Source organism: Lactuca virosa, chromosome 5, assembly GCF_052849685.1.
Source record: "Lactuca virosa cultivar CGN04683 chromosome 5, Lactuca_virosa_CGN04683_v6, whole genome shotgun sequence".
NCBI lineage: Eukaryota > Viridiplantae > Streptophyta > Magnoliopsida > Asterales > Asteraceae > Lactuca > Lactuca virosa.
The window spans coordinates 432,163,638-432,176,466 of NC_136430.1; the positions used below are offsets into that span (position 1 = coordinate 432,163,638).

Sequence of the window (12,829 nt, forward strand, 5' to 3'; positions counted from 1 at the left end):
GACGTAAATCTTGATGCATCGACTCTAACCAACGAAGAGAAACCACCACTACTCTACCCAAAATTCGAAATCTTGATACCATGCCTGACTTCTATACACACTGTACCATTTAATTCATATCCGTAAAGACTTCAACCTGCAACCTGAAACGAACAAACTCCTTCGACCCTGAATTATCTTACTGATAATTGGAAAACATAACCCTTGACCATTCGCTAATGCCAATAAGCTTGCACCCGAAAATAAAGATGGCTCCCAACACGAGTCTCAATCATTGGTGCCAAACCAACATGCAAATCACATCCTGCTAACAAAACATTCGTATTTCGATCTATCCAAGATTTCTTGGTTCCATGTTGACCTATAAATCAACTGGAGTAACAAATCTCAACCCTTTGCTGAAGCTGATATGTAACACCCGTTTTCCATGTGTTTTCATTTTAAAGTATTAAATTCTTTGCAAAGATGTTCCATACATTGGCCGTACATGATGTGTACGCCTGGCGTAATTCATTAAAGAAGGACGCGATGACTTCATGCCCTACGCAAGGGGTACTCACGTTGTACCCAAAACCCTAATTTTTAGGGTGGAGACCCTATTTAAACACCTTAAGTCTCTTGAGGCCTCTTCATGCTCAGCCTCCACTCTCCCCAAACAGTATTTTGAAAACCCTAATCCTCGGTTAGCTTGTGTGAGCCTCTTTTGTGTGTTCTTGGTGCATATTGAAGAATGAGAAGTATATCATTGTGGATTGGTCTGACTAAAGATTGAAGATCCATAGCTTCCATCTCTTTTGCAAACTTATGGAGGTATAAAGCTCTCACGTTTATGGTTCTATGGCTTGGATCTAACATAATTTAGAGTTTTGCATGTTTTTGGTCCCATGGTTTTTGTTATTGTGAGAAAAAGTCACTCCAGAGCTTATGATTGTCATATGTTGTCATTTATGAGGATTTTATGTCATAAAAATAGGACTTTCATGGTTGCTTTTCACCAATGCAAGGGTTTGAAGTTATTAAAGGGTGGTTTGGACCTAAGGTTTGGTTTTGGGATCTATTAATCCATGCAAAGGCATAAAGCCTAAAAGTTTATCATTTTAGACATCCATTAGGTGCAGATCTGAGAGTTGGACGCTTGGTCTTAAGGTATTAAGGACTTAAAAATGGACTTTGGCAACGGTTGGGTTACACATGGTGTAACCTTGGAGTACGCACCGCATAGAGTGACTTTGCATGTTTTCTGTGGGAAGGCTCTACGCATGGCGTACAGCTAGAGTATGCAAGGTGTATGATCAAAAAGGGTGGTATTGGTTATTTTCTAGCATCAGGTCAAGTTAGGTGGGGTCTAGCCTTGGAAGGGTAAAATGGTATTTTACCCTAGAGAGAGAGAGTATCTAATGGACCTTTGATTATGGGTTATAACCTTAATTATTAATTAGGGTTGTTTTGGATGCGTTTAGTGTGAGGAGCTTTTGTAACAGCAGCGAGTGTGAGATTTTGTTACCTTCGGATTGAGGTAAGTCTCCTTACAGTATTTACGGGTTGAAGGCACCAATGTCAGCCCATTGGATTATGTTTATAGGATGCTAGTTGTCTTTGTGTCTCTTTCATGTATTTGTATATATATGTTTGGACGGGGCCTACTATATGTATTGGGCGGGGCCCACTACATGTTACGAACGATAACTAATTTTATTTCCTTATATTTATTAGTTTATTTTAGATTTTTAGCTCTTTTTATTAATATTGCATTGTATATTCTTTATTTTCTTTATCATGGATCGTATCGAGGACTTTTTATTTTGCATGAGGAATTTTGCAGGGTTTTGGAGCTCATTGCGGTTGTGGTTTGACTGGATTTGGGCTTAGTGGGCTTTTCGATGCATTATTGGGCTTGGTGGATCCACCAAAGGAGATTTGGGCTTAAAAAGCTAAAGGCTTGGATGAAGTGGGCTTGTGAAGATGGATCATGGATTGTTAATTTAGGTTTGGAGCATCCATATTTGAAGCTAAAAGATGATTGGTTAATTTGAATCATGTGGGATATGGAGGGGACAAAGATGAGCCAATAGCATTCCAGCAGCACTTGCGCGGGTAGAATTTCCGTCGCGCGGGTACCCGCGCAACTGCCCAGTTTTGGGCATTTTGGTCATTTGGCTTGCCATTACCTTGGGGGATGGGATCTATCAGCTATCACTTCGATTTTACACCATTGGAGACCAGGAGAAGGCGATTTTGAAGCTCAAGACTCATTTATTTTCATCTTTCCAAGTTATTGGTAGTTTCTTCATGCAATTAGACTTTTGTGATTGCTATTCTACTGCTATGAGTGGCTAAACTCTCTATTTTGGTTAACTTTGGCTAAAACCCTTGAATGTTTGTGGGTTTTTGAAGGATTCATGTTTGATTATCACTTATCTCATGTTTATGATTCTAGTTCATATTTCTTATGCTTGTTTGATACTTTGATCATGAGTTTGGTACTTGAATGAGCAATTGTTGGTTTATTTCTTTGGTTTTGCATTGAATCATTGAATTTACTTAGAACAAGAGCTTTATGATGGTAGAAATCATCTCTAGCTTATGAATCATAGCTCCTTTATGGATGTGTAAGCATTGACATCCTTTAGGAATTGGGGATTCCTTCATTCTTAAGGCTAATTAACTTCTTGGGTTCAATTGCTTCAATTGGATCTTTGATTTTGATTAAGAAGGTGTGTTGTGGGCTTCCCCAACCTCCATACTACCTATGAGGAATCTTGGCATATCATGCTTCATGATTGCTATAACCAATTTGGGATGAATGATAAGCTTTGTATTGAATCCTAATGATAAACACACAAATGTTCATTGTGTTGAATTGCCTTGGTTAACCAATTGTTCCCAACATTTGAGCATCTCACCATCTTGCTTAATTGCAAGCTTTTTAGTTATTCAAGTCTTTTAGTTTTCAAGCAATCACAGCACCCCCCTTTTAGTTTAATTGTAGTTAATTAGTTTATTTACACTAGTTCTATTAGATTGCATTGGTGATTGAATACAACCATTTCCCCGAGGATCGATACCCCTTTTTACCATTATATTACGTTTTATTTGCAAACAAAGGGTGTAATTTTCTTGGTGGACTTGACATCCCACCAAGTTTTGGCGCCGTTGACGGGGAAATTGGTTATTGTTATTTGATTGTTTATGCCTAGGTCTACAAGAACCGGTGAACTACTCTACAATCCAGAAATTGAAAAAGAAGCAAAAAGGTTGAAAAAGTTAGCCAAACAAGCAAAGCAACAACAACTCGTTCAAGCTTCTTCCTATTCTCCACTAATCAACATAGAAGACCAAGTTCATACTTCAAGTGATACCGACACCGAGCCGAGTTCTCCAATTCTTGGTCATTCCTTTGAAGATATTGCATTTGAAAACTACATAGCCATGAATCACACTCCACCTCACAATCCCAACCCAAACCCAAACAATCAAGATGCCAATACCCCACCCCAACAACCAAGACAACAACAACAACAAGAACCTCTCATTGATATGCCACCTTGGAATCAAACCCCTCCTCAAAACCAACCCAACTATCAACAACCACAACCACAAAACAAACACTTCCACCAAAACAACCAACCTCAAACCAATGCTTTTCAAGTTCAACAACAAGTACATTACCCAAATCAGCCCACTTACCAACAACCTCCAATGTACCAAAACCCAATGTATCCACAACGTCAACCTCCCTACAACCAATATCCTAACTACGAACCTTATCCACCACCAATCTACAATCACCAACAATACCCATACCCACCTTACCAACAACCTCCCATTTACATGCAACAATATCCCAATAACCCCAATTCACCCAATCCCCCTCAAGAGTTGACACTTAGACAAATGATGGAGACGGATGTTACTCACACGCCTCTTCGTATTGTTTATCCCGCAAACCGCCGAGGGATTGAATTGAAGTCAAGTTTCATACATCAACTCACCAAGTTCCATGGTTTGGATAGAGAAGATCCTCAAAGGCATTTGAAGTCCTTTCATATGATATGTGTTATCATGTTGCCCGAACACGTGACATTGGATGATTTCAAGCTAACCGCCTTCCCGCTCACCTTGGAAGATAAAGCTAGAGAGTGGTTATTCAACTTACCACCGGGATCTATTCACACATGGGAAGAGTTACTCAAAGCCTTCAATAGCAAGTTTTATCCCACCTCGTGGATATCAAGTCAAAGAAGTGCCATTTTGGGGATTCGTCAAGGGGAGAATGAAACTTTTCATGATTTGTGGGAGCGATTCAACAACTTGTGTACAAGTTGACCTCAACACAACATACCCGAACAATTACTTCTTCAACAATTTTATGAGGGTATGAATGAAAAAGATCGGAGGATGATTGATGCTTCAAGTGGTGGTGACATCTTCAACAAGACACCTAAAGAGATACGCTCACTTTTTGGAACCATTTCTCAAAATCAAAGGAACTTTGGGACTCGACATGAAATGAAGAGAAATTCCCCACATGTGGTTGGTGAATTTAGCAACACCCAACACTTAGAATCAAAGCTCTTGGATTTGACTAATGTTCTAAGTCAAATGGTGGTGGGAAGTGGTCAACAGTTAATGGTGTGTGGAATTTTTGCAATGACGGGACATTATACGGATAAGTGTCCCTCACTTGCAAGTGAACCGGAAGATGTTAATGCAATGGGAGGATATCAAGGTTAACCAAGACCCATAGGCTTTCAAAACAACTACAACCCAAATTGGAGGAATAACCCAAACAACCCATACCCACCAAATGTTATGACAAGACCTCAATATCCAAAATATCCTTCCCAGACACCTCCATATACACTAACAACTTATACCCCTCCAAATTACCAAAAACCTCAACTACAAGGCCAATCAAGTGGTAACCATCAAATGAGTCTTCAAGAACTCGTTACTTCTCTTGCTCAAAGCCAAACCCAATTTCAACAAGAGACCAAGAACACCTTCTCTAACATTCAAGCACAAATTGGAGACTTGGCCACCGCTCTCTACAAGATAGAACAAAGGGGTAAACTTCTATCTCAAACCGAGAAGAACCCCAATGTGAGTGCAATAACCTTGAGAAGTGGGAAAACACTTGGAGAAAGCAACCCTAAAAGAGTTTCAAGAGAAGAAGAAGATGAAGTTATTATTGTTGAACCTTCGAAGGTTGTAGTTCCTCCAAAGGACCCGATTGTGCCAAACATTGAGGAACCCGAATCTTCCAACAAGACCATCATACCACCACCCTTCCCTTCCCGGTTAGCCGCTTCAAAGAAAAACGAGGAAGAAAATGAATTCTTTGAAACTTTCTGCAAGGTCCAAATCAACATTCCACTATTGAATGCTATTAAGCAAATTCCAAGTTATGCAAAATTTCTCAAGGATGTGTGCACCAAGAAGAGGAAATTCAAGGCGAATGAAAAGATTCAAGTCAATGCAAACGTGTATGCGGTTATCCAAAAGAAGTTGCCTCCCAAATGCAAGGATCCAGGAATATTTGCTATCCCATGTACCATTGGTGATTTGCATGTCGAAAGTGTCATGTTAGATCTTGGAGCCTCGATCAATGTGATGCCATACTCGGTTTTTCAATCTCTCAATGTTGGACCTTTGGAAGAAATGGGAGTAATCATTCAATTATCGGACAAGTCAAGTGTGTCTCCAAGAGGAGTGTTGGAGGATGTGTTAGTAAAAGTTAATCAACTTGTTTTTCCCGCAGATTTTTATGTCATTGATCTTGAAGAGAAGACCCCTTCCAAATCATCTATGATCCTCCTTGGAAGACCTTTCATGAATACCGCTCACACGATCATTGATGTCCATAAAGGGAAAATTACTATGGAGTTTGATGGAGCGATCATTCACTTCAACATCTTTGAAGCAATGAGGTACCCTAGTAATGTTTCTCCATTGTACCGGGTTGATGTGATTGAGCCAATAAACGATATAAGCCCTAATGTATGCACACACAAGATTCTCATGGAAGATGATTGCAAGCCTAAAAGAGAGGCTCAAAGAAGATTGAATCCTCCATTGATGGAAGTGGTCAAGAAGAAGATAATTAAAAGGTTCAAAAGATGCAAAGAAACGAAAAAGGCATTTCATGACAAGCACATAACCCAAAAACACTTTATTCTGGGCCAAAAAGTTCTTCTTTATCATTCACGCTTAAAGCTATTCCCGGGAAAATTGCGATCTCGATGGCATAAACATTTTATTGTTATAAAAGTGTTTAATTATGGTGCGGTTGAAATTAAGAGTTTGGAAACAAATCAAATATTCAAAGTCAATGGGCATCGTTTGAAACCATTTTATGAAGGCTTTGACACGGGAGAATTCGACAACGTAACATTGGAAACTCCGCTTTACGAAGGTGGACGGAAGCGGGGCTATGTCTTGGCAAAGACGTTAAATAAATGCATTGTAAATAAATAATCTCCGCTTGAAGTTTTGATGTTTCTAGGCTTGAAGTTGGTCAAAAATAAGCATCTTGAGGTTTAGCAATGATCTTGGTAAAGTATGGAAGAAAACCGGAGCTTGTGGAGCGAAAAATTGCAAAACAAATGTCAAAATCAGCAACTTGTGCGGGTACCCGCGCAAACGTTGCGCGACCCAACCCTACCCGCGCAAAATCCGAGCTCAAATTACCCCCACGCGAGTTGTAAACTGCTGTGCGCGTTCGGCTGCTCCCCACCCGCGTAGGTTCTGCGCGACGTGATACTCACCCGCACAACGATCTGCGAGACTGCCCCCACCCGCGCAAAGTTTGCGAGGGTACCCGCGCAAATATGCCACTTCATAAGAAAACTTTGAGCCATTTCATATGCTTCCTTTGCGTGACCAAGCTTTCATCCATGTGTATTTAGGTGGCCAAGAACTCCACCCACACATCATTGTACGACCCATGTGTTGCTTCTATACCGTCCTCGCGGGCCTCCTCCACCTTGATCGCAGTATGATCCTTCCTTACTCTCATCGTAAGCATTGAGGATAATGCTTAATTTTAAGCTTGGGGTGAGGAATTCTTTATCTTTTATTTTTTGATTGCATTTAGGTTGTATATTGTTGCATTTTGAGTAAGTCATTTAGGTCATTCATAAAAATTGCATAAAAATTTCAAAAATATTGCATATTTTATTTCTTTCTTTTCTAATTTTCATACTTTTTAGATGCATTCTAGTTTAAGTTCATACATTTTTGTTCTCTCTTGTCTTCTCATCCCTACAGGTACCATAGCGCCGAGTAATAACTATTGAATCATAGATTGGTCCCGGGTCTCGATATGGAATTCCTTGTATTTGAGAAATGAGACACGTTTTGAGCCTCACAGACCACTTTGAGACCGCTTGTGTGGGGGTCAGATGCAGGTAGCTTGATTGGGTCTAGGTGCGGAGGGATGTGGTTGGTCATGCCAATGTGTGCGAGCAAAGATTAGCCCGGTAAGGTATTTTGAAGACATTGAAGATATTGAAGACTCGCATCTTGGTTTTGGGGGGAGTACCCCTTAATACTCCCGAGTCTCGTCCGAGCCTTACTTAGTTAGATTCTCACCACCTTTTTAAGATAGGTCATCTTTTTCTAGGGGTCTAGAGTAGATAGTTAGATAGATTTTGTTTATCACACTTTGCATTGAGGTGCTTGATGAACTTTGAAGTGGGTCCCCCAATTCATATCTTTTGGGACCAAGTTTTTTCGGTAACACCCATTTTTGAGTCATACCCCACCCTTTTAGTTGATCTTGGCACATTGTCAATGATCATTAGGTATTCATGTTAGCCTCTATCTATTACTCCATTTTCATTATTGGAGTCTTATGTTACATGGTGAAATTCCTTAGACCTTCAAAGAAGAAAGACAAGAAGAAAACACAAAAAAATGAAGAAATTGGAAAAGTGAAGACAAAAAGAAACAATGAAGAAGATTAAAGAAAAGCAACAAAAACAAAGAAGAAAAATGAAGAAAAAAAGCAACACAAAAAGAAGAACAAGAATCCAAGTTCAAGGCTTTAGTTCTAATAAATAAATAAATAAATAAATAAATAAATAAAAATTAAAAAATTAAAAAAAAAATTGAAGATTTAAGAAGACTGAATATCAAGCAACAAAGAGGCTGAAGACCAAATAACAGAAGTCCAAGATTGAAGATTTAAGCTGTTAGGTTTAGATTTAGGTTAAGTAGAATTTTTATTATTTTATTTTATTTTTGATTTTTGGTGAGAAAAGGCCTTGACGATGAGACGGTAGACTGTAAAGGACAGTACAAGGGAGAAACCTCTGAAACCGGATGTTTTCCCAGAGGCCGCGCTGCAAAACCCTATTTCGTACTATACACTTTAGCCTGATAAATGTAGGAATCATAGTGTGTGAAGAGGCGTCTTTCCTTCGTGCATTATGATCTGCATTGGTGATTTAAAGTGCCCCTACTGGGCGCATCTCTGTTTCCTTTGTCTTGCACACCGCGACTACATCCAGCCGTGATCTATTCGCCCATCAAGTGGTTGAGAATGTGGTTTATGGCTCTAAAGCGGGGAACATTTTGAAGATGTGTAGGGTCCATGAAGGTCTAATTCTTGCCATGTTGACTGATGTTGACCAAGTTCTATGGTACCTTTCTTTTTCCTTTTTAGTTTAGCTCATCCCGAGCTCATTTTAGTCTTGTTCTAACTTGAGGACAAGTTAGGTTTATGTGACATCCCCATTTCACGGCCAGAAAAGACCGATTTTTGTTTATGCTTTATAAAAATCAGAGTACCTCTTTTAATAAAAATGTTGCGGAATTTGTTCCGAGAAAAACATGACAAATGTGTTATCAAATCCTTTCCGAAGAAATGTATTTTATTCATTTAAAAATATTGGGATGTCATTGCCAATACAGAAACATAAGAATAAACAAAACTTACATTCATTATCACTAGTGATTTATATCTCCTTAACCTCTCAGTGTAATGTAACTTCATATCGACACCTGTGATACAAATAAACTGGGTGAGTCAGGTTGGGAAACCTGGTGAGTACATAGAGATTTCAATCCCACAATGTTATATCATATATATAATTTAGAACTCACAAAATATACATTTTCACCATATATATAAGCAACTCTTACCCTACCCTGTTAATCCTTTCAACAAGACTATCCATACTCTCGGACCTTAAATTTTTACCTCTTACTTAACCCTTACTCTCGGATCTAATTTATGCTCTTGGATCAGTAATTGTGCCCGTTCCATACTCTTGGATTAGGGACAAGTGTCTATGTGTAAATCCATTCTCCTGGATTAACGACGAATAACTATGTCCTATCCATACTCCCGGACTGAGGACGACTGACTATGTCTTAATCCATAATCCCGGACTAATGACAGTTGGCTCCAATCCATACTCTCGGACTAGGGACAATGACTATGTCTAATCGATTCTCTTTTAGGTTGGGTCATAACTTCTTCGTTATAACTCGGATTTCGGCGTTCTTTATATGTACGGAACCCTTAAGACATATTCTACAACTTGGTTAAGATTATTTGTTCTAAATAATCTTTTGTCGAAAAGTCGTTTTCGACCCCTATTATCTCTTAATTGACTAGCCCGGATCTACGGGCGTTACAATTATCTCCCCCTTAGGATGATTACGTCCCAGAATCATCAACGAAACAGGGCTGTATAATGAATCCATACATTATCTCTTCATCCTAAATAATAATTGTATCTTCTATGTTGCTTCAAACGAGTATCAAACTGTTGGATTCCATAACTGCAGGCGGTGCTCGATCTTGCACCTGCTCGTTGGACTCCAAATTACAACCTTCAAGTCACAATCTCGATCCTTACTGGAGACGACTTCTTCTTCTTAACAATCTTAGGATTACTACCATGGACCGATGTGTCATATTGTAATGACTTATCATCGTATGTTGCAACGCTTAGACTCAGGTCTTTTAGAGTCAAATTTCCAGAACAGACTATACCTTTCTTCATGTTCTAATGTGACATAATCACATCTTAAAAGGTAGCATTCTAAGCTACAAGCAAGTATCGTGATACCTCTACTGATCGCTTTGATTGTCTTTTATTTCAATCTTCCGACCTCAGTCAGATGTTACTTCAAACTTGGTTCTCTGAACCATTTAACATACTCGTCGTAGTCGGACTCAATTCGATATGACCACTAGGGTCGGAATAACAATCATCTTCTTAGTCTTTACCGAAACAATGGTAACGACATATTTGAATAAAACGGTATCAATTACTAGCTTCTTGGTAACCGTGTGACTTTCCCTGATCCAAGTGTGAGTCCTGTGCTTCCGGTAGTATAGGCCTCTACTACCATTCACACATACTCATACTCGTCCCAAGTACTGTCTCGCAGTTTTTTTTTCCAAGTCACCATACAAGAAAATCACACAATAGCTTAACACATCAGATAGCAAAATGAAGGTTTTATATTATTCCTTGAAACGATTACATAGGTGTTCAAGTTCACCCTAGAATATGCCTCTAATAGGCTACACCTCCTGATACTAACCGCTTGACTACTTTATAACTTGATCTTCGGATATCAGTTCTTATTCCTGATTCCTTGCATTGCCATCTGCTTCGTCAAGGATCATATGAAATGCTCTTGCCTTCGGCTTTGGCGGTACATTTGGTTTTGCGGCTTCTTCTTTCCTTGGGCAATCTTGCTTGAAGTGTCCTTCCTCACCATACTTAAAGCAGACTTCTCTCTTGGTGGTGCATTCGCTGGAATAATGACCAGTCTTCCCGCATTTGAATCAGGTCATTTCTTTAGAGCATCTCCCAATGTGCTTCCTTCTGCACTTGTCACACCATTGTTATCCTTCCCCAGACTTTGATAATTTTCTCTTCTCGTCGGATCTTGTGGATCCTTCAAACTTTCTCTTATCACCAACTTCAACCTTGCTGGCGGCTCTTCCCTTGATCATATCTTCAACAGACTTGGCAGCCCAGATAGCTGCCTCTAGAGTAGGTGCCTGACGTACCGGCACTGCATACTCCCAGGGAAGTCCCTTTGCGTACTTGTCAACTTTTGTCAGCTCGTCTGGGACAAGGCGCAAAGCAAACTCCATTTTGTCCGTGAAGCTGTTGGTGTATTCATCGATAGACATGCTTCCTTTCTTCAAAGTTAGGAATTGGTTCTCTAGCTCGAGCAGGTTTTGGGCTGAGCAGTACTTACGCTTGAATTGCACCAAAAACTCTGCCCAAGTCAATTGCAGGGGCTCATTGGGGCTTAGAGTCTTCCCCAGGGTGTTCCACCAGCGAACAACGCCTCCTCTGAATTGACGTACTGCAAACGTGGTTTGTAGCTTGCCTTTACAATCACATGTCATGAAGGCTAATTCCATCTCCGAGATCCAATCCATGACTCCGATCGGATCTTCCTTCCCAGTGAAAGTCGATGGCTTGCAAGTTAGAAAATCTTTGTATTTGCATCCATTCCTCTCGACTCTATCATCTTGATTGTTCCTCCTAATCACCGGTGGATCAGCTTGACCAACGGTCCTGCTGTCGTTCCCTTCCTCAGACTGCCCGTCATTCAGCTCGGGCTGTTCAATAGGCATCGTAAGTTCCTCTCGATTTTGTTGAAGTAAACGCCTTGTTTCCTCCATTTGACGATCCAACATCATCTGGATCAACGCTTTCACTCCGTCCATCGTGATTGGCTCAGGAGCGGCTACTACAACAGGTATTTGCTCAATCACTGGTGGTTGATTCATGTTTCCATTCGCGTTCCCAGCTCCACTACGGGTTTTTGCCATTTCGATCTATTCACCAATTTAAACGCTCGGTGTGTAATGACGAGAATTAAGATAGGAAAGATTTTATTTACGATCGACGTGTAAATCTCCATATCACTCTGAAAAGTTATATGCCAATTCTAATACCGTAATTAAACGTTTAGAAACCTGAGCACATAAAGTTTCCAGATCCGGTCGGCAACAGACCATAGATCCGATCATATAATGCATATCATAAATCATTTAGCACATAAAAGCATGTTAGGTATTTTCCTAAATAAGCTAGTGCTTGTGTCTATTCAGGTGTATTACACACTCCTCACAATCATTGCTTAGCATTCTAAGTTTAAGTCTAGAAATAAATCCATATTCCTAGTTCTCTTAAACTAATGCTCTGATACCAACTGTGACACTCCCATTTTCACGGCCAGAAAAGACCGATTTTTGTTTATGCTTTATAAAAATCAGAGTACCTCTTTTGGGATGTCATTGTCAATACAGAAGCATAAGCATGATAAATGTGTTTTCAAACATGATAAATGTGTTATCAAAGCCTTTCCGAAGAAATGTATTTTATTCATTTAAAAATACTGGGATGTCATTGTCAATACAGAAGCATAAGCATAAACAGAACTTACATTCATTATCACTAGTGATTTATATCTCCTTAATCTCTCAGTGTAATGTAACTTCATATCGACACCTGTGATACAAATCAACTGGGTGAGTCAGGTTGGGAAACCTGGTGAGTACATAGAGATTTCAATCCCACAATGTTATATCATATATATAATTTAGAACTCACAAAATATACATTTTCACCATATATATAAGCAACTCTTACCCTACCCTGTTAATCCTTTCAACAAGACTATCCATACTCTCGGACCTTAAATTTTTACCTCTTACTTAACCCTTACTCTCGGATCTAATTTATGCTCTTGGATCAATAATTGTGCCCGTTCCATACTCTTGGATTAGGGACAAGTGTCTATGTGTAAATCCATTCTCCCGGATTAACGACGAATAACTATG

At 39.6% G+C, this 12,829-nt stretch overlaps 1 pseudogene; it reads left to right on the forward strand.

Moving 5' to 3' along the window:
* The first annotated feature begins 5,880 nt into the window (after positions 1 to 5,880).
* The window catches only part of LOC145114176 (protein PLASTID TRANSCRIPTIONALLY ACTIVE 12, chloroplastic-like), a 70,770-nt pseudogene continuing 63,821 nt past the window's right edge, over positions 5,881 to 12,829 (forward strand).